Raw genomic sequence first — 22979 nt, 5'->3', positions numbered from 1 at the left:
ACGGCTGCCAAGAGAGGAGGGAGGACCACACCAGGTGTGGGCGGAGTATAAAAGCCTTCGGAAGAAGTTGGCTTTTGAGTGGGCCTTGAAAGGCAAGTGGGCATTTGCCATGTAGAGATGGGGACGGAGGACCATCCAGGGCGGGGAAGGTCATGCATCATCAAAGGTATAGGAGAGATCAAGTGCAAGCACATCCAAGGTACTGAGAGCATAGGGCAAAAGTGGGTACAAAGGAGTAACAGAAGAAATGGCTGGAATAGGAGGTGGGTCCTGGACTTTGTAGAGGGTCCTGAATATCAGACTCAGGTCTGTGGGATTTCTCAGAGGGCCATGAGGAGCCCTTGACCAGCAATGGCATGACAAATCATGCTGCTGGCCACTCAGAAAGAAGCAAGGCAGAGGGGAGGACGGGGGAGAGAAGGGGAAGCAGCCAGACCATTAAAGTGCTTTATATTCCCAGCCCCTCATATGTGCAACTGACCGGAAATTGGTTCCATTGAATAGATCTTTGTTGGTCAAAGGTTTTTGCTGTAGAAGTCTAAGCCTCAGTTCTCCTATGAGAGCAAAGTGAGTATGGAAGGTGGATTCTGTGTTCCTGTGTGAAAGGGCCAGGGCAGTAATCACTGTGGGCAATCAGAGCCCTTCCTTCTCCTGCTAGCACGGGGAGGGTGAGTAGGAGAGGGCACAGGTTTGGTCCCTGAAAAGGGCAAGACCTTGGGGTAGCCCAGATCTGAGGGAGAGACAGTCTCCTGAAGCAGCTGGGGTGGAGAGGGGTCTGGGAGGAGGTGTTAGGGGCCAGAGGGGCACTCGGCAGAGGTCTCTGGGCCAAAAGGTCTCTAAATAGACCCAGTTGGACCTTCTGCTGGCTCTGTGGCTCTCTCCTTAACAGAGCACTTCTCACGTGGGATGGGAAGGAAGTTTCTCAGCAATAGGCGAGAGAATTGTATTGGTTGTTGTGTGTGTGTGTTTTAAAGAATTTTGATTTATTTATTTGACAGAGAGAGCACAAGCAGGTGGAGTAGCAGGTAGAGGGAGAGGGAGAAACAGTCTCCCTGCTGAGCAAGAAGCCAGATGTGGGGCTCGATCTCAGGACCCTGGGATCATGACCTGAGCCGAAGGCAGTCGCTTAACCAACTGAGCCACCCAGGTGCCCCTGGTTGTTGTGGTTTTTAAGTGAGCTCTACGCGCAACGTGGGGCTTAAACTCACTCAAGTTCCTGAGATCAGTAGTGACATGCTCCACTGACTGAGCCAGCCAGACGCCCCTGGTTGTTGTGTTTTTTAAAATAAACTGTATCTTCCTAGACTGTGAACGCCTAGAGAGCAGAGGTGGTATTTCCCTCAGGTCCTCGTACTCACTGGGCACTCAATAAAAGCAGAAGGAAAGAATCAGGGTCAGATGCCACATTACGAGGGGAAGTCTTGCAGGTGACAGCAATGGCTGAGTTTACTATTTTCTCATGAATTCCCCCCTGGGCCCCTCTGGGACTTCTATGAACGTGGCTGACATCCCCACCACTATCTCTGTACTTCTCTGCTTTCCCTCCATCTCCCATGTCTCCCATGGAGCATGTTAGCATTTCATCAATTCATTCCATACATATTTATTATTTCAGTTTGCCAGGCTCCCTACTAGACATGGGAACATAATGGTGAATAATGCTAACGATGGAAACAGATAAAGGCCCTAGAAGGCCCTGGGATCTCTCCATGCAGGGCCTGATGGGGTCTGAGATGCTACTTGGCTGGAAGAGACAGAATGGTCCTTGCTAGTTATGATTTTATGGCGCCATCTGCTGGCCACATATGACACAGCCAAAGTGAGGTGTAAATGCACAAAGAAATGGACTATTAAAACAGAGAGGGTAACACTGCTGTGTACATACCTAAAACATATACGTGTTCACCAAAAATATATATGGAAACATAGACACGTAATCACAGGTAGAAATTCAGGATCTGGCACAGTACTTTACCCTTGGTAGGACTCGAATCAATACAGTTGACCCTTGAACATCGCCGGGTGGGAGTGGGGGGGAGCGGTTAGGGGCTCCCATCCCCCCACAGTTGAAAATCTGCATATTACTTTTGATTTCCCAAAATCTTAACTTACTAATAGCCTACTGTTGACTGGAAATTTTACCATTAACATAAACGGTCAATGAACACATTTTTGGTTATGTTATATGTACATATATATATTGTATTCTTACAATAAAGTAAGCTAGAGAAAAGAAAAATGTTATCAAGAAAATCAAAGAAGAGAAAATACACTTACCATCTGTACTGTATTTACAGAAAAAAATCCACCCGTAAGTGGGCCCGCACAGTTCAAACCCGTGTCATTCGAGGATCAACGGTACTTGCTAGTCTACAAAATAAAATCCGAATTCTTCAGATCAGCTTTCTTTCAGGTTTATTACTCACTGCCCTTTCTAGCCAATTGATTGTCACTTGCCTCCTGCCTACATTCCTCCCCCCCCCCGCCCCCATTAATTCTTTAAGGCCAAGTTCAAATGCCACCTTCCCTCCTTACCTCTCTAGCTAAGGTAATGACTTTCTCTTCTGGACTTCCATAACTTTATGATATTTATCGTTTCACTGACTTGCATTTTAGCTAAGGGGACACGTGTTTTCTCCTTTCCTAGTCTGTAAGCTTCTCAAGGGCACTTGACTTGTGCTTGACTCATATTTGTGTTCCCCATAGTGCCTGGCACGTTGCTTTGCACGAAGCTGAGGCTCGGGAAGTATTTGCTGAATGAATGAATAAATGGCACAGTCATAGACGCGGAGAAAAACAAAGGTAATGCACAGAAATCAACATCTATTTACATAAATTTCTTTAACCTTGCAAAAAGTGATACACATTTACGTGAAAGCACAGAAACACATGTACCCATGCCTATAGCTGTGAGTAGACATGCTGTTTACGTGAAGCCCTTTATTATTTCTCCTGTCTTCATTCTAATCCAGATCTTCATCCCACTGACTGACCGCAGGAACCTCTTAACTCCTTTCCATTTCTAGTTCTTTCCTTTCCACTTTTCCATGGTCCCCAAGCTGTTCTTTCCTAAAACACCTCTTTGATGATATTATTCTTTAGCTCAAGAACTAAACTCGGCAGTTCTTGTTGCCTTGCATGATAAAATCTGGAAAAAAACGAAATCCTTTCTTTTCTACTCTCCCTTCAGGTAAAGAAGTCACAGTTATAACCAGCAAGAAGTGAGTGGAAGGATTTCTGGGAAAGTTTGTCATTGCCTGTTAAAAGAGACAATTGTGGTTGGTGCCACTTGTCCTCCCTCCTTACTGCTTTGAATGTGGTTACAAAGGAGCTGCAGCAGCCACTTTGCAACCATGAGGGAGAAACCAAGCTGTTGCTCCTGACCTCACCTCAGGAGTAGCTGAACAAATGCTACTCCTTCCTTGCTTATTTGAAAAAAATATATAAGCCTTTGTTTAAGCCACTGCAAGTCATGTTTTTTTGTCATGCTCATCTGGACACAATCCTGATTCATGATTTTTAAATACCTTTCCCTTCCTCTGATACCCACAGAATTAAGTCAATTTTCCTTAACCTGGTATTTTTTTAATTTTAAAAAAATTTTAAAATTTATTTATTTATTTTTAGTAATCTCTACACCCAATGTGGGGCTCATACTCATGATGCGGAGATCAAGAGTCGCATGCTCTTCCAACTGAGCCAGCCAAGCATCCCAACCTGGTATTTTTTAGACTGAGCCTAAATGATGAGGAGACATAGGATAAGCAAGGGAAAGAGCCTTGCAGGCAGAAGGGGCAGTATCTACAAAGGTCCTGAGGCACAGCATTCATGTTCTGGCCCCATTCTACTCATCTGGCCCGGATTCCCAGTATTTCCAATATTTTTTTCATGGCTATATCCTAGCCCCAGCCTCTAACCTCTTGCCTGGTCAATTTCAGTAACTTCCCAATTTATCTCCTTGCTCCAACTACTGATCTGTTCTTCTCACATCAGCCAGAGATCTTTTTAAAAATAATTCAAATCAAATGTCTTTTCTATGCTTAAATCCCTTCAGTGGTGTTTTTTTTTTTTTTAATATTACTCTTTGACTCAAGCCCAAACTCCTCAATAAAACCCAAATTTCTATAAGGGTCCAGATCTGTGGTCATCAACCCCATCCTCACATTAGAATTACCTGGGAGTATTTTTTAAGTGATCGGTGGCTGAGCTCCACTTTACACGTTCTGATTTAATTCATATGGGATGAGGTCTGAGGCCTGGACATTTTTACAAATTCCTAAAGTAGATGCAGAAGTAGAGTCACGGTTTAGAACCTCTGATTTAGACCTGACTATCTTTCCATCCTCACCTAGCACACCACACATGCATATGGCTCACTATGCTCTATCTGTGTTGGTTTTCTTTCAAGTCTTCAAATGTGCCAAACTCGGTTCTGCTTCAGGAGACCGTTGTAGATGTTGTTCCTTCTGCCTGGAAAGCTCGTTTTCTGCTCGTCCTATGTCTGCTTGTTTTCTCATCCTTCAGGCTCAATTTAAATATCTCCTGTTCAGAGAGGCCTCCCTTAACCATTTCATTTAAAATCATCCCCCTTGTCATTCTCTTGTTGTAACTTCTTGATTCCTTTTTTGATACTTATTGCCATTTAAAAATTATGTTTGTCTTTTAAAATCTTTGTTGCTGCAGGCTATAGACTGCAGAAAGGCAGATTATGGCTGTTTTTGGTGTGTGGTTCACTTCTTGTGATCAGAGCCTCTTGTAGTGCCTAGTTTAGAATGGGTATGTGAAGAACTGTGAAGGAGGCTGAAATTCTACTTACAACTTAACAAGTTAGCTTGCTGCTCTTTCATGGATGCTGGCAGAAGACACGAGACTCCCAGGTCAAAGACAAAAGACTTTATTACTCACAGCAGTAACAGCCAGAGCATCTGCATTTGCACTGGTTTCTTGAGTCCCAGGCCCCACAGGGCAATGTGAAGAGGTCCAGATGACACAAGCGCAGCCAGTGGGTCACATTACACAAGAGGAACACTGAGCTTAGGGAACCAGGGTCATTTATTATGGGCAGTAAGCCTACTTGACTTTTGCCTTGCAGGGAGACATTACCTTCATAACACTGGACAGTACACAAACCTGCCCTTTGATCCACAGGGAGACACTATCTTTAATTTTCAAGGCTGTTCATTGTACCAGTATGTTTGAAAAGATAATCAGGAGCCAAGAAGTCAGTGCCTCAGCTCGCAAGATGTGCAGAAATGGGAGATACACACGGAGAACTCTTTGATCCCTGAAGCTTTCTGCCTAGTACCCTTTACAGACCCAGCACAGGGACGGGGGGCAATCCACACACAGTCTGCAGGGCTCATTGAATTGAAATGCCAGACAGTAGAGGTCCGGCAGGCTGAGGCAGCTGGAATTTGTGGGACAGAGTACTAGCAAGGAGGAAGCTATGCAGAGAAAGAACTCCAGCAATTCACGTAGGGTTCTCTTGAGTTTTGGGTAAATACTAAGCTGTGCATGTGTGGGGTAAGACTCTCCTAAGCCAGGCAAGGGCCAACTATTGGAAAAACAACTACCAGGAAGCTGTAAGCTGAACAGTGTCCAGAGCTCACATCAGGTTGGAAGATGTTCGAGTTCCAACCAGCCAGACTGGAGCATGGAGAGACATTAACTATCTGAGGCATTAAGTGGTTATCTTAGTAGTTGGGTAACACTGGCCCTAGAGTAAAGGTAATCCAGATCAGGGTTTTTCATTCTTGGTACCATCGATATTTTTGGGAAGGATAATTCTTGTTTTGGGGGACTTTCCTGTGTATCTTACAATATTGAACAGCATCTCTGGCCTCTAACCATTAGAAGCCAGTAGCACTTTCCTGGTTGTGATTACCAAAAATGTTTCTAGAGACTGCCAATATCCTGGGGATAGGTGTGGGGGAAAAGCGTACCTAATTTAGAACCACTGCCCTAGATCCACCCTAACAAAGCACAAAAACAAACCTTGAAAGCTTTTAGATTATCTTTAATTAAGTCAACTATCTGCCCCCCCGTCTCAATAATCTTCAAAGAAAGAACAAAATGCAGCCACTCAACAATGTAACATTCACATTGTCCAGCAGCATCCAATAAAAACTTACTAGCATGCAAAGAGGAAGGAAGACATTACCCATACCCAAGAGAAAATCAATGATAAGAACTAGATCTATAAATGGCAAAGATTATTGAATTAGCATACAAAGAACTATTAAAAGAACTATTACAAAGATGTTCAGGGATTTAAAGGAAAACATGAATATGGCAAGAAGAGAAATATAAAATCTAAAAATGAACAAAAGTATTAAATTTTCTAGAACGGAAAAATACAATACCCAGAGGGAAAAATTCACTAAATGGACTCAACAGCACATAAACTAGAAATTGCAGAAGAAAATATCTATGAATGTGCAAACATAGCAACTTTCCCATCTGAAGCCCCCAGAGACTCAGTGCCCTGTGGGAATAATATCAGGAGTCTAATATTTACGTAATTAGAGTTCCAGAAAGAGAGAACAGAGTGAATGTGGCAGAAACATATTGGAAAAAAAAAATGTCTGAAAAATGTCCAAATTTGATAGAAGCTAAAAATTCAAATATCCAAGAATCTCAACAAACCCCAAGCTGTATAAACACAAAGAAAACCATACCAAGACACACCATATCATTGCTACAATCTAATCATGAAGAGAAAAATCATAAAAGCAGCAAGAAGAGAAAGACACATTACATACAGAAACCAAAGATAGGAACAAACACTGACTTCTCATCAGAAAGAGTGAAAGCCAGAAGAGGGATTTTTCAAGTTCTATAAGAAGAAAGATGTCAACCTAAAATTCCTTATTCAGCAAAAAAATAACCTCCAAAATGAAAAGGTCATTCAAAATCCTTCAAATGAAATGAAAACAAAGGTATTAAAAAACAAACAAACAAAAAACCAAACCAAAACGAAATAACCCAGGGGTGCCTGGGTGCCTCAGTCAGTTAAGCATCTGCCTTTGGCTCAGGTCATGATATTGAGGTTCTGGGATCGAGCCCTATATTGGGCTCCCTGCTCACGGAGAGTCTGCTTCTCCCTCTCTCTCTGCTCCTCCCCTGCTCATGCTCTTTTTCTCTTAACAAAAAAAAAACAAAACAAAAAACCCTCAAAGTTGAGAGAACTCAACACTGGCATAATGTGTTATGTGAAATGTTAAAAGAAATCCTTCAAATTGAAGGAAAATGATAGCAGATGGAAACTTTAACAGAGAGGGATGAATTATCAAAGCTGACAAAGGAAGAAATAAAAACATGAATAGCTCTGTATCTATGAAAGAAATTGCATTTATAATTCAAATCCTTCCCACGAAGAATACCCCAACTCCAGGCTTTTCTGGTAAACAGGTCAAGAAAAAAATAATACCAATGTGTCACAAACTTTTTCGGAAAATAGGAGAGAAAACACTTCTCAACTCATTTTATGAGGTTAAAGGACAGGCTGGCAAATATTTTAGACTGTTTTAGGCTGTTGCTGTTCATCCTCTTGTCCTCCTCGTCCTCCTGGTCCTCCTTGTTCTCTTCCTCCTTCCTCTCCTCCTCCTCCTCCCTCTTCTCTTCCTTCTTCACAACCCTTTACAATTTTAAAAGCCATTCTTAGCTTACAGTCCAGAGCGCAACTGCCCAAGGGTCAGATTTGTCCTGTGGGTCCTAGTCTGCCACCTATTGGCTAAAGCATTAGTAAACTACACAAATTTTACTAAGGACTTTGATGAGGCGCTAGAGAAGAGGGATATATCTCACACCAAGCAGCAACAACCTAGTGAATACTCCCATCAGGCAATGTTCACATATTTGGGGGTTTTCCAGGTATCTTCTTGTTATTAATTTCTAGTTTAACTCCAGTTAGGCCAGAGAAAGTGCTTTGCATAATTTCAAGTCTTTAAAATTGTTGAGGTTTGTTTTATATACCCCCCCAAATTGGTTTATCTTAGTAAATGATTGGTGCGCACCTGAAAGGAATGCGAAATTTGCTGTTGTAGGGTGGAGTGTTCTATAAATTCAGTTAGGTCAAGTTCATTGATAGTGATGTTTAGATTGTTTATATCCTGATGTTTAGATTGTTTATATCCTTACTGATTTTCTTTCTACTTGTTTTATAACTTAATTACAGCCTCCAACTGTAATTGTGTATTAATCTACTTCTCCTTTCAGTTCTATTGGTTTTTGCCTCATGTATTTGGAAGCTCTGTTGTTGGGTGCTTACAAATTTAGGATTATTATGCCTTCTTGGTGAATTGACCCCTTTATCACTAAATAACTAATCCTTCTTTATCCTTGGTGATATTTATTGTATTGAAGTCTACTTTGCCTGATGCTAATCTAGCCACCATACTTTTTTTGATGAGTGTTTACACAGTATATCTTTTACCATGCTTTTACTTTTAACCAATGTATATCTTGGTTAAAAGTAAACAGCTATCTTGTAGACAGCATATAGTTAGATATATAGTTAGATCTCACTGTTTTATCCCACATGACAATCTCTGTCTTTTCATCTGATTTTTTAGACCATTCATATGGATCAAAATTTAACATCTCACCAGTTGTTTTCTTTCTTTCTTTTTTTTCTTTTAAAGATTTTATTTATTTATTTGAGAGAGAGAATGAGAGACAGAGAGCACGAGAGGGAAGAGGGTCAGAGGGAGAAGCAGACCCCCCGCTGAGCAGGGAGCCCGATGCGGGACTCGATCCCGGGACTCCAGGATCATGACCTGAGCCGAAGGCAGTCGCCCAACCAACTGAGCCACCCAGGCGCCCCACCAGTTGTTTTCTATTTGTTTTGTTCTTTCCTTGTTTTGTCTGTTCCTTATTCAATTTTTTTCTCTTCCAACAGTGTAATCCCTATGCTTTCCTCCTGACTTCTAAGCTACTGTCATCCATTTCACTTTTATGTTCTAAACCTACAATACTTTACTGCTATTCTGGCTTAGGCAGTCACTTATCTACTATAGTAATTAGAAATAAAAAAAAATCTTTTATGGGGTGCCTGGGTGGCTCAGTCGTTAGGCGTCTGCCTTTGGCTCAGGTCATGATCCCGGGGTCCTGGGATCAAGCCCCGCATCAGGCTCCTTGCTTGGCGGGAACCCTGCTTCTCCCTCTCCCACCTCCCCTGCTTGTGTTCCTGCTCTCACTATCTCTCTCTCTGTCAGATAAATAAATAAAATATTTAAAAAACCTTTTATATTTACTTTAATTTTAACTTTTTCTGGAGGTCTTAATTTTTTTGTATAGCTTTGATTTCTGTTTGTTATCATATTCCTTTTTCCTGGAGAACTTGCTTTAACATTTCTTATAAGAGAGACCTACTGATATTTTATTGTCTTAGGTAGTGTTTGAAAAATTTTTAATTTCTCTTTCATTTGGGAAAAATATTCCACTGTGTATGAAATTCTGGGATGACTTTTTTTTTTTTTAATCTTTCAGTATTTTAAATATGTCAGTTCTTTCTCTTCCAGGCTTCATGGTTTCTGATGAGAGACCTGCTGCAATTCTTATCTTTGTTCCTCTGTCTATAAAGTTGCCTCTCCTCAGTGGCCCCTCCTTGCAGTCTCCACCTCCCCTTCACTGTCCTGAGCAATCTCACTCTGGCCCCCAAAATGCACACCCCACCAGTTAGACAACAACCTGTCTCCTTAGAGTGTAGTTGAACCCTCACCCTTTGTCACTTGAGCATTTGTTGTTGCCCTTAGTGGTCTGACTCCTGCCACTCCTGCCCGTATCTCCATTCAAGCAGCTTCTAGAATATTCTTTCTGACCATATCTAGTATTCTCCTTGAGAGGAGTTCTGAGAAATGCAGTTTTCTCCATTCTGTTACACACGCATATGATGTAGACCCAGTGATAAGATCTGAAGGTTCATTGCACATTATACTCTACCCAGGATGGTTTGATGGAGTTTTTGCCCTCTCTTTTTGCCCTTAAAGTGTTTTCCTGTCAAAGATTCTAGCTTTGTCACCTTAGAACAAACACAGGGCATTAACTTTTATGTTTTAGTTGTTTTGATTAGAGAAAGGGCTCTGAGTATGTGTGTGGTTCAACCTGGCAGAGTTATTTTATTAATTAATCCATTTTTCTCTTACTCTGATTTATCGTATTTTATTTATTTGTATTAATAACTTAATTTAAGATCCTTTGCACTTATCTAACCTACATATTTACAGTAAGTGTCCCCTGGGAGACTGATTCTATATCTCTGTGGTAAGAATTGTAGGACACATGGATGGAATTTTGTGGGCCTCCCGAGAGAACGGTGAGGAAAGATTCAGAATCAATTGTCAGGACCAAATTGAATGAAGAAGGTAGGGGACAAGGCTGTGGGCAGCCTCTCTTTCTTTCTTGGTATTGACTGCTCCTGGGGGTGGGGTGCAGACGTACCCTGAAGCTGGGAAGGATTTAGGTGCGGGGTGCAAATTCAGAGCTGCTTCACAAGGGAGCTGTAAGGCGGCATTAGTGGGTTGTATTATATGTCTTTCAACTTTGCCCTGGGGGAACATTTTTAAAGTTATTGAACAGAGGGGTCTGTAATGAAATGGAAAGAACCAGGCCACCCTTCGGAAAGGTAACGTGAAGAGCCAAACATAGTGGGGGAGATTTTTCCCCACCTTGGTGAGAACCGTAGCATTGGAACAGTGCTGTCTTGGGCCCCTTGGGCTCCACAGACAGTGGTGTTATGGGAGCAGAAGCAGGTCTTTCATTAAGTAATGAAGAAGTAATGAAAGGAATGAAACTGACTGAGGATGCTCAGGTGCTCCCATGTCCTTAGGGGAACACCCCTGGCCATGATAGCTTCAGCATTCCCATAGAGAATGAGTTAGGGGTCAGAGTGGGGAGTGGCAAAGGGACACACACCTGGGTTTGCTTAGCAAATGCACTGTTTGTGCTCAGTTGGCATGCTTACATGGGATGGCTTTGGGGGACGCTGCCACTTTCCTTCACCCAACTGCAGTAAGGAAAATAAAACATGTTCCATGGAAATATAAAAAGACAAGTACAAAACACATACATATGATTAACTCAATTTATAGGGTGACTGTGTTTCTGTGAACCAGTCCTTTCAATGTTCAATTCTCTCTTAATATCTCATATGCATATTGCCTTGTGAGGTAGCAAAGAGGAAATCATTCCTCCAATTAATTACTGAGGATGAGGAACTCCATGGTAAAGCTGTATAATTAAAGGATGCTCCATTAGAATCTAAGCTCCCTTAGGGGAGCTGCCTAGTTAATCTCTCTAGTGTCTGTAGTAGGACTTACGTGTGCAACAAACATTTGTTGAATGAGTGAAACTGTAGTCATTCACACTGTAAAGGAACTAATCCTTTATGTTGCAGGTAAAGTTCCATTTTCTCTGTCTTATAAACTTAGTTGGAATGTTGGACTTTAAAAAAAAGTCTGGGCATGGGGCACCTGGGTGGCCCAGTCGGTTAAGCGTCTGCCTTTGGCTCAAGTCATGATCTCAGGGTCCTGGGATCAAGTCCCACATCAGGCTCCCTGCTCAGCACGGAGCTTGCATCTTCCTCTGCCCCTCCCCCCAACCCCCCCCACTCGTGTGTGTGTGTGTGTGTGTGTGCGTGTGCTCTCTCTCTCTTTCTCTCTGACAAATAAATAAATACAATCTTAAGAAAAACAAAAGTCTGGGCACCACTGTAATGTGGGCCAAGGGATGTTTGGTTTTAAGGGAAGGATAGAGGAGAGGAAGGGGAGGAAGAGAGTAAGTGCAGAGGAATGCACTCATCTGTCATGGAGAAGTCATAGAAACAAGTTATGTATTCCCAGCAGCCCTGCCAACACCCACTGTCCAGAGTGGGTCAATCCAGTTTCACCAAAAAATGGCAGCATCTTTACTCTACATGATGGTGACTGAGTCCTGATTAAAATCCTCCCTCCCCACCCCCATCCTATTTCTGTACCTGTTTTGGTCAAAGTCCCAAGTGAAACCTCAGATGATGAGAAATTTTCATTTCAAATTTTCATTTCAAATTTTCATCAAGGATGTTTGCATGGGCCCCCTTTCCCTGGACTAGTTGCTTTCGAGGATGAAGGGCTGAGTACAAAGTTAGGGAGAAGTGGGGCTGAGCCCAGCCCAAAGCAGGCAGGGCTGGGTGACCATGATGTGAAAACGATGGAGGGTCAATGAACTGACGAAGGGTCAGGGTCTGCATGATCTCCATTTCCTACCATTCTGCAGGCAGAGTGGAAAGCTGGGGCTGATTCCTGTGTGGCTGGGGGCTGGACCACAAGCTGAGGGGTGGCTGCAGTCCCCCAGCCCCTTAGACAGTGGAGGCTGGATTGGGAGGGATGGCGGCCTCCTCTCAGTGTATTTCTCCCTTTGGCCACCAGAGGGCAATACCTCCCTTCAAACAGAACCAAAGTCGCCTGATTTCTTGACACAAAATTGTTCCTTATTCCAAGGACGTCCAGCTGCCCTGAAGAATTTGGGGAAGGGCTTGGCCACCCTGACTATCACAGAGTTGTTTGTCTGATCACACTTATTGAGAACTTACTATGTGTCCAGCCCTGGGCTATGTGTTGGGGTGGGGTGGAGGGTGGGGGTACAGAAGTGAAGAGCCCAAGAGGCTACTCCTTCTGCAGCTCTTAGAGCCTAGTAAGGGAGACAGGAATTAAGCAAATAATTACAAACAACGAACTCCTTTAATTGTAGTAAGTGCTATAAATGATAAATATAAAGTGTTACTGAGATCGCATTAAGAGGAAGAATTTGATCTCATTAGGGCTGCTGGGAAAAAGGCTGTTGTGTTAATGACCCATGATGCGTCCTAACAACCCCTTCACAAACCCCGTTACACCCACCAGCACACGCTCCATCATATTCTCAGTTTATAGTTTATGGGCCCCCCACACCATCCCATCATAAAATCCCATCACAGACTCCACAGCAATTAGAGACGCTATTTACCCCCTACCCCCCCTCACATAATCTTTAACCCATCCCTTATCCATTCTTTCCCAATTGCCACCATGACTCTTGCTGTCAATCCCACCACTTGCCCCTTTGGAATACTTCATCACAAACCCTCAAAGACCCTGGTCTTACTCAGCTTTGCATCTCAAAGCCTCCCACAGTATGGGACAGATAGTATGTTCTTGAAAATATTTGGCAAACCCAAGACCAGATGGTCCGATATCCTGCCTCACATACTCTATCACAGCCCTGTCATAGCTCTTATCACAGAGCCAGGGTCTCAGGCCCCAGACTGGAAAGGCTCAGGTCTCTGCTGCCTTCTTCCTTTAGGCGGGGGCTGGGGAGGAAGCTGCTCTGGGTGCTCCCCTGCCCCCATCAAGCCCCATCAGGCCCGACGGGTTCCCTCCGTCCACAGCTAGGTACTGCTTGGGCACAGGCCCCGTCCTGTAGTCTGACTTGGTCTATGTCACCCACACCCATGAATGGTCACCCTTTAACCTCCTCCTCAGAGCGCACGGGGCCCTGATTATGGGTCTGCCGACTAGGCTCCTAGTCTGAGGCTTCACCTTCCCTCCTTCTCTGAAAGACCAGAGAGCAAAGAAGGGAGCATCCCGGGGCTGGAAGGGGCTTCAGGGAACCATCCAGTTTAACACCCTTCTTTTCCTCCTTCTCCCTCTCCCTTCCCTGCCCCCTCCTGTTTATCTAGTCTTTCTTGGGGGAATGTAAACACATGGTTGCCTTACTTAGCAAGTGAGAGCTGGAAGAAAACTGAAAGACCAAGTGTAACTCTGTCATGTAACAAGTGAGGAGACCAAGGTCCAGAGAGCAGAAGTCATTTGCCCACACCTCACAGTGGTCTGGGCAGAGCCAGATCTCCCATGCTCCATGCTGTGTCCTAAGGACCACCCCTTAAGCAGCCTCTTTGTGCACATTAGCCAAGAAATGCTACTTCCATTAGGAAGGCACGTCCAATGCAAACCACTCTGGAGATTGCATTTCAAAGATTGATAGACATGGCTTTTGCATTATCTGCTGTTTCAGATTAGCTATGCTGTGGCTTCATTCTTTAGTGCTGATATTGGGGGTGGGAGGGATGGGGGGTGGGGGGTGGGGAGCCAATTTTGAGTCCTTCTTGCAGGCTTCAGGCTCCAGCCTGCGAGACTAGGCCTGAGAAGGACAGGGTGATCCGTCCTATATTTTCAGTCCGTCAGGAGATTTCATTGTTTAAACAAACATTTCAGTGAAGCCATCCAGCTGGGCAGTGATTTATGGCTCTGGCTGCAGTTTTTCCCCAACAAAGATAAACAATTGTACAACTCTTGGGACTGGAGCTGGGACTCCTGGTTCTAATAACTTAGAGCCGGCTGGACCACGCCAGCCATCGCCTGGTCTGGGGTTTGGTTAGGATCTGTTCACACTGGTCCTGCGGCTAAGCCACAAACCTTGGGGGACCATGTTGTGTTTGGAAGCTAGACCCATTGCCTACAGGGCAGGGGAGAGCAGCAGGCAGGAGAGAAGTAGCTCAGGGTTGAGGCTTCAGGCCCATCCCCCTCTTCCAGGAGGGCAGCCGTGCTCTGCATTCCGCACAGTGGTTATTGGGTGGTTTTGGTCAATAGCATCCGTTCTTCCTTCTTTTGGTAACATTATGTCAATTTCCTTCTGTGGAGTGATTTCAGGATGTATACCATGCCCATGGGCTCATAGAATCCACTCAATCCTTAGCTCTAAGAGTGGAGAGGTGTTCAGGCCCTACCTGTCAGGGCAATACATGGCTGTGGTCATAGTGATTGGCTCTATGTGGACATCTAACCCATTAAAAGAAAGAGAAAGGCAATGAGACCTCTGCTGGAGCTGCTAGGAGGGAGGTAGAGACCCCTTCTCTTTGGACTTAAATTTGAAAGGATGTGCAAGTACCATAGACCACGAGAGTTGTTGTCACTATCTTGCCTTCATAGGGGACAGCCTCTCCAATAATGGAGCCAATACATACACAGGACATGGGGCTGAGGGTGGAGAGAGAGAGAATAGAGAGACCTGCTCCTCCACCCAGCAAGTCCCCCCCCCCTTTTTTAAAGATTTTATTTATTTATTTGACAGAGAGAGACACAGCGAGAGAGGGAACACAAGAAGGGGGAGTGGGAGAGGGAGAAGCAGGCTTCCCATGGATCAGGGAGCCCTATGCAGGGAGCCGGATGTGGGGAGCCGGATGTGGGTTCGATCCCAGGACCCTGGGATCATGACCTGAGAGGAAGGCAGACGCTTAACGACTGAGCCACCCAGGCGCCCCAGCAAGTCCCTTTTTTGTTTAAAGGTATTCTTTCACTTGCACCTGAAAGAAGATTAACCAATACCTATCATCTGACACAGCCCGGGAGACCCAACTGGGGAAGGAAGCTCCAGCAGCCTCCAGCCCAGCTGCTTGTGTGTGATGGTTTAGTCAGAGAATAGTAACTCCTTGGTTATCCCTCCCTCACCCCCGCCACTGCCCCCCCATCAATCTGATTACTTGTGTCTACAATTTATTTCAACAAAAGGTTAAGGAAATGGGCAGATGCACAGATAAATGAAATGCAGCTCATATTTCCCCTAGAGTTCTTGGTTTATTTAGGACAGATTGAGATGCACATCTCAGGAAAAGAACAAAGAAGGTACCTTTGACTGTACAAGGGAAGAAAAGCTCACGTCTGATTATTGGGGATCAGTGGAGACTTTATGCAGAAGGGGTGTTTGGGATGAGTTTTGGAAGATGAAGAGAAGTTTGGTAGGCAGAGATAGGCAGAGGCTTTACAAAGATGAAACAGTGTGATGAGAATCAGAGAGGAGGGAAAGACTATTAGGGGAGGGCACCTGGGTGGCTCAGTCGGTTAAGCGTCTGCCTTCGGCTCAGGTCATGATCCCCGGGTCCTGGGATCGAGTCCCGCGTCGGGCTCCCTGCTCTGTGGGGAGCCTGCTTCTCCCTCTCCTCCCCACTTGTGCTCTCTCTCTCTCTCTCTCACTATCTCTGTCTCTGTCTCTCTCAAATAAATAAAATCTAAAAAAAAAAAAAGACTATTAGGGGAATATCGAAGAGACATTTAGGGGAATCACCAGCTGGCAAAGTCAGTTGGTGTCATTTAGGCAGATGCTTCTAATGAGAAGCTTATTCTTAGCTCATGTGGTAATGGGGAGTTATTGAACACCATTGAGCAAGGCTGTGCCTTGTTTGGTCTTACTCTTGACTATAGACGGGAGAGGGAGAGACTGAACCTGGATAAGTCACTGAGGAGGTATTAGGAGATAATCCTGGCTCATTCATAGGACAGAGAGAAAGTGAGGGGAGGAAAGGCAGGGAGTAAAAGCAGGAAGTCGTTCTAGCTGCTCTTCATTCTTACTTTAAGAAGTGTGAGATTCCTGGAGCACAGCTTAAAGTTCAAAAGTCATAAAAGGAAAGATTGTTATATTTAACTACATAAAACTTTGAAAATTCAAAAATGCCATAAATAAAGTCAAAGGCAAGGAAAAACTGGGAAAAATATTTGCCACACATGACAGAGGGTTAATCTCCCAAATATATATAAAGACCTTTTGTATTTCAGAAATAAAAAGATAAACAATAAAAAAATGCACAAAGGACATTAATAGACATGTCACAGGAAAAAATACAATGGTCATTAAACATATGAAAATATAATAATGATAATTAACATTTATATTCACTTATGCCTTTAATTTCCACAATAACTATATGAAGAATGTATTATTATCATGAATCCCATTTTTTTTAAAAGATTTTATTTATTTATTTGACAGAGAGAGAGAGAGTGAGAACAGGAACACAAGCAGGGGGAGTGGGAGAGGGAGAAGCAGGCGTCCACCTGAGCAGAGGGCCCGATGTGGGGCTCGATCCCAGGATCCTGGGATCATGACCTGAGCCAAAGGCAGACGCTTAATGACTGAGCCACCCAGGCGCCCCATGAATCCCATTTTTTGATGAGGAACCAAAAACACAGGTGCAGTAAATTACCAAAGTCACCCAATTAATAAATGGTTGGGTTGGGACTTGAACCCAAGCAGTCAAGGACCAGAGTTTGTTTTCTGAAGCTTATGCTACACTTCTTGCTCAATAGCACCTATTCTAAAAGAAATTCAAAATAAAAGTATAACAAAACATCATTTTTTATATATCAGATTGGCAAAGATAAAAAAGTTTGGTGGATGATTGGGAAAACTGGGAGGGAGCTAACACTCACGTATTGTTGGTAGAAGTATGAACTGGAACAATAATTTTGGAGGCAATTTGGCAATATCTATCAAAATTTTAAATACACATTTGCTTTGACCTAGAAATTTCCTTTCTAGCATTTTTCTAAGGGATGTACAAAGGGAAACATGCAGAGATGTTTATGGTACCATGTTCATAATAGCAAAAGATTGGAAACAAGCTAAATATCCATCAGTAGGGAATTTGGTGTGTGGATTATGAGAAAAAGCTGATAAGAATAATAAGGCCTATCTATTTGTATACTATGGAACCATTTTTTTTTAAGATTTTATTTATTTATTTATTTGACAGAGAGAGACACAGCAAGAGAGGGAACACAAACAGGGGGAGTGGGAGAGGGAGAAGCAGGTTTCCCACTGAGCAGGGAGCCCGATGCGGGGCTCGATCCCAGGACCCCGGGATCATGACCCAAGCCGAAGGCAGACACTTAACGACTGAGCCACCCAGGTGCCCCTCTATGGAACAATTTCTAAGATATATCCAATGAAAAAGACAAGGAGAACAGGGTGTAGAATATGCCAGGGCATATGTATCTCCATTTACACTCACCAGAGAACAGTGTCTGCCCCTGGGGATGGGAGCTGGGGGTCTGGGTCAGGGATGAGAGGGAGCAAGTTTTTTCACTACATATGTTTTGGTATTGTTGAAAAACATGTTTAACATGTTCAGGGATCATGTTTTCAAAGATAAAAATTTACAATAAAATATGGAACAAAAATCACAAGGGAAGATACGATTTCCATTTCACTCAATGTCCAGCTTGTCACCCCCCCTTGGTTCCAATGGGAAGGAGAGGTGGGCTGTGCTGTGGGGTTGCACTCAGAACTGAAGGACAGGGAGCCAGGGCTTGGGAGTTCAGTGATCTTTACCAGGGAAGAGATATCTTGCCAGGTGGGCATTATTTTAAGATAAGAAACATGCAAATTCTCTTTTTTAATGTTCCATATATCGAATTTATTTCCCTTCTTTAAAAGCACACACACAAAGAGAATTAAAGTCCCCTTTGAAAAATTACAGTCTGTTTCGGATCAACTAGGAGAGAAGGATTTTGTCCACGCCTAGGCAGAGTGGTGCAACCATAGTGGGAGTCAGGAAAACTCAGGGGCCAGGGGTTGGCAAGCACCCATAAGGCACTCTTTTCTCACCTGTGGAGTGGTCCTTCACAAGCCTTACTTTGTGTGCCCTCTGCAAGGATGCTCTGTCTTCAGGGTGCCTGGTTTAATATTCTATAGGTGGCTTGGGCAGTGTCTGAGCTAGGTTGAAGCAATTGGTTGGGGTAAGAGACATGGAGGAGACTTTAGGGTGGGCTGTGTGGACTTTTGGGATTTCAGAGAAAGGGAGAGGAGAAAGAGAAGCTAAAAAAAGGCCTGAGTAGCTGAAGCCCAGAAAGCAAAACGGTACAAAAACAAGGCTAGGAGGGTGTGTTTTATTTTTCATTTTAAAATTTTCTTTATTATTATATTTAGAGAGGCAGAGGGAAAGAGAGAATCTTAAGCAGGCTCAGTCTCAAAACCCTGAGATCATGATCTGAGCCAAACTCAAGAGTCGGACCTTTAATCAACCACCCAGGCGCCCCTAGGGGGGTGTGTTTTAGAAACAACACTATACAGAACAACTTTGTGGACTTTCTGGTGCACTTATTCAATACTTTGATCAGAATAAAGTTGTAGAAGTTGACCATCTAGTCAAAGTTTCTGTGAAATTTTGATTCACATCACCAAATTGCACTCCAATAAGATTTTATCAGTCTCACCCAGATGGTGTGTGAGTTTCCCTCTGCCCCTACACCTTTGGCCAATCATTTTGGAGAGATTTTCCTTCTGATTTGAGGGAGTTCATATCAGACATTCTTCTTGTTCTCAATAAGATAAGAGACAAGATCCTAGACCGAGCTCAGAATGAGGGGTTTGAGGGTAAGACTGGGGCTCAAGGAGAGTGGAGGAGGGGAGAAGGATCAAACTGAGAAGACTCAGAGCAGCTGCTGTGGGAAAAATTAAGCTGTGAATGGGAACAGGTAAGACCTGATGGTGGTTTATCCAATTGTGTTTTTCTTCTTTGCTTGCTCTTTAGGACGATCTCCTTTGCTCTGTAGGTGCTTTAATGAGGATTTCTGTTTTTAATTTTAAAAAGAGAATTGGGTGGACAATTCAATTTAACTACAAAAGCATTAATTTAATGCCTATTATGTGCCAATTACAAGGAATGCAAAAAGCATCCCAAGCTGCTCCCGTCCAATAGCAAATATAGACCTGTTGTTAGTCAAGGACCACAATGCTGTGTAATACTGGGCTGATAGAGAGAAGGAAAGGTTGCAGATGTTAACATCAAAGAAAGAGTAGCTGCTCTATGAGGTGGAGCCATGCTCTTAGGGAAGGCTTGGCAGGGGGGCCCGGTCTGAGTCCAAGTTTTTTTTTCCCCCTAAAGATTTTATTTATTTATTTGAGAGAGAGAGAGAGAGAATGAGTGGGAGGGGCAGGGGGAGGGGGGGGAGAGAGAAAGAGAGAGTCTCAAGCAGACTCCAGGGGCCCACGAGCCTCTCCGTTGTTCTCAGTCCTTATCACCTTCCCTCCTTCTCCTCCCCTCACTGTCTCAGAGGAATCTTCACTGTTTATTTTTGGGGAGTGTAGAGGAAGGGTGGAGAGAAGCCCTGCTCTCATTCAAGATGTTTCTCCTAAATATTTTAATCTTGCCCAGACATCAAAGCTTGTGTTTTTCCATTTCTCCCTATCACATCCTTCCCTTGAGGCAGAAGCTGCTTGCCAATGAGCTGGAGTAGGGGGTGGGGCGTGGGGGCAGCAGGGAGCTCCTGAGGGGAAAAGCATCGGTCATTAGCTCCAGAATGTTTCCTGCTGCGTTTCGTGGTTGGTCCTGAGGCCACCAGCCACCTGGTAGCCCAGGAGACTACCTGCAAGTAATGTAGTAAATGAAAATCACTTGGGGACCGGTCTTGCAACCAAAATCTCCAAAGTGGCGATTTATATTCGCAAAATGAAAATACACGTCAGGCTGTGCGGACTAAGCACGGCCTGGGTTTCACTGGAAGCTTTCGTTTTTCCAGAGCAGTTGGTGGGAGACTCAGGCTTAGGACCCCCACCGTAGTTCCACATCCCAGTCTCATGCCTCGGGTCTCTGGCCCCTTAGTTTTGCCTACACCGTCCACCCACTTCAGGGAAGGATGAATTTTGGGGGAGTTGGTGTCATAAGAAGTGGGGCCGGGGCGCCTGGGTGGCTCAGTCGTTAAGCGTCTGCCTTCGGCTCAGGTCATGATCTCTGGGTCCTGGGATCGAGCCCCGCATCGGGCTCCCTGCTCAACGGAAAGCCTGCTTCTCCCTCTCCCACTCCCCCTGCTTGTGTTCCCTCTCTCGCTGTGTCTCTCTCTGTCAAATAAATAAATAAAATCTTAAAAAAAAAAAAAAAGAAGTGGGGCCATGTGATCAGGAGCCGCATAGGGAGGGAGTGGCCTGTTAGCCTGGGGTCCCAGGCCCCGTTTTGTCTGGTTGACACAGGGGGAATTCCATCCCCAGCCAGACTGCAGCTTCTGTCAGCTTCAGGCCACATGCTGACTTGGTATCGTCCCCGGGTTGCTGCCCTCGAAGGGTTTCAGGGGAGAGGACAGTATGACCCACAACTGGGAGAGGAGCTCACAGGGCACGAGGGGAAGTCTCAGGAGGCAGAGGGTGAGGAGAGAGAATAAGGGTTGGCGAGAAGCGGCTGAGCAGAGAGGGCGGCTGACGAAAATGACAAAGTCTGATAATCTTCCATCTTCACAACTTTTCACCCGAAGTATGAAATGTAATCAGATGTTTGAAGAACCTGGAGAAACAAATGAACAAACGCCAAGAGCGGAAAATGGAATCTGAGGGCAGGTGCAGCATCTGTATGATTATCCCAGTGAAGACAGATATTGGAACTGGCCGTGAGATTGGTTTTGGAAATCCTGTTCTGTTGCCATGGGTAAAGAGGCCCTGGGGAAAAATCGCTTTTCATTTCCTGAGGTAGGATGGGTAGGAACGGAGTGGGAGGAAGTGGTCATGAATCTCTGGAGACAGCAGTATCCAAGCCCTCCTCAGCCAGGGAGATGTCAGATTGAAACCAGATGGCAAATATGTCACGACAAAGGACATCCGCCGGTGGGAGGGCACATCCTGGGCCAGGGGGTTCCCATGTCTGGTGTCAACACACTGGTGGTCAGGAACTGCGGTTAGCCTTTCTTGAGCTCCTACTGTGTGCTGGGGAGGGCTGTTGGGGCACAAAACCTAGGCCGTTCACATCGTATTCCAAATGAATGCCATTCCTTGGAGCGTGTCCCAGTTATTTATTGTTGCACGACAAACCACCACAAAACTTAGCTTTTAAAAGCAACAACTTGTGATAATTGTTCATGTTTTTGTGAATTGACTGGGCTCGGTTGGGTGGTTCTCACTTGGGGTTTCTCATCTGGTTTTAGACAGATGTCTCTGGGACTGCAGTTTTATGAAGGTTCAGGGGGGCTAGGCGATCGAGGTGGCTTACTCACATGACTGGCACTTGATACTGGCTGTCCCCTTGGGACTCAGGCAGGGGCCGTTGACTTACACGTGGCTTCTCTGTGTGACTTGGGTTTTCACAGCATGTTGGCTGGGTTTTGAAGAGGGAGGGAGTGTCCTAAAAGCAAGTGTTTAAGAGGCCCCTGGCAGAATTTGTAAGGCTTCATATGACTTGGTCTTGAAGGTCTAAGAGTGTCATTTCCATTGTGTTCTATTGTTCAAGTCCAGGTTCAAGGGAAGGGAATTAGACTCCACCTCTTAATGTGGGAGTGGCATGCAGACACAGGGAGGTAAGGAATTGATGATGGAATCTTTGGAGGCAAGCTACCACTCACACCCCATAGGACCACTTAGAAGAGTCCTGTGCTTCGTTCAATGCTCTGTTGTCATTATCTCGTAATTTTTAATAATTGTGAACAAGGAGCTCCTCTTTGCATTTTGCAACAGGCCTTGCAAATTAGGTAACTTGTCCAGCATAGGACCCGTTGTGAAGTATTTGTGCAGCATGGTGAGGGGTAGGTGTGTGCTGGGCTCTGGGCTCTGCAGATGGGGATCCTGACTGTGGAGAACTTGCAGAAGAGGTGAGGATATGAGACTTATGGGAAACACTAGTAAATGTCAATGTCTGAGCAGAAGTTAGGCTGTGATTGCCAAAGGAGGACCAAGATGGGGTGGGGGAGGATCCTCCTATTTTGCTTGTTGTCTTGGCCTCATATTCAGACTCTCAACCCATGTTGGGTAAAGCCTTCCTTCTCTTCCAGGAATTTTAGAAATGTCCTCTTACTCTCCCCACCCTGCCTCCTCCCTTACCCTTATTCCTAGGACCCTTGCGCTGAAGGCCTTGCAGGGAGGGGCTTTCCATCTGAGGACTGGCTCCTAGGGTGGGGTTTAGGGAGAAAGGGAGACAGGGAGACGCTGGGGCACATGAACCTAATGCCCAGCTCAAGCTGAGATCTTGAGTGAGTCTCTGGAAGATGCCTGAAGGGAGCTGGGCCAAATGTGGTCAGGGTTTAGGGGAGGAGAGAGAGGGAAGGGAAGAGGGGCTCTCTGGTCTCCTCGAGGGAGCATGGTGAGTTCTCTGGTGCCCTGAACAATGCCTCCCTCCTAGTCCTCAGCCAGATGCCTCACCATTCAGCAAGGCACAGGGCATGCCCCCTTTTTTCCCCCGGGGTAGGAAATGGCTCAAAGGATCCCCTATTGCCTAA

At 44.7% G+C, this 22979-nt stretch overlaps 1 long non-coding RNA gene across 2 annotated transcripts in view; it reads left to right on the top strand.

Annotated features, from left to right (window-relative positions):
• Positions 1-22979, top strand: part of LOC123851017 (uncharacterized) — a 51795-nt gene that overhangs the window by 2785 nt on the left and 26031 nt on the right. Inside the window, exons 2-3 of one of the 2 annotated variants that reach the window (XR_006792462.3) lie at positions 2707-2802; positions 3191-3463. This is a non-coding gene — a long non-coding RNA (uncharacterized LOC123851017). Of the gene's footprint in view, positions 1-2706; positions 2803-3190; positions 3464-22979 lie in introns of those variants that run through there. The other variant, XR_010405539.1, reaches the window with a different exon arrangement.

This window comes from Mirounga angustirostris, unplaced genomic scaffold, assembly GCF_029215605.1.
Source record: "Mirounga angustirostris isolate CCGP_5_RB_7025 unplaced genomic scaffold, mMirAng1.0.hap1 SCAF_10, whole genome shotgun sequence".
Taxonomy (NCBI): domain Eukaryota; kingdom Metazoa; phylum Chordata; class Mammalia; order Carnivora; family Phocidae; genus Mirounga; species Mirounga angustirostris.
The sequence above is the reverse complement of the archived record's forward strand: the minus strand, read 5'-3'. Positions and strand labels throughout refer to the sequence as shown.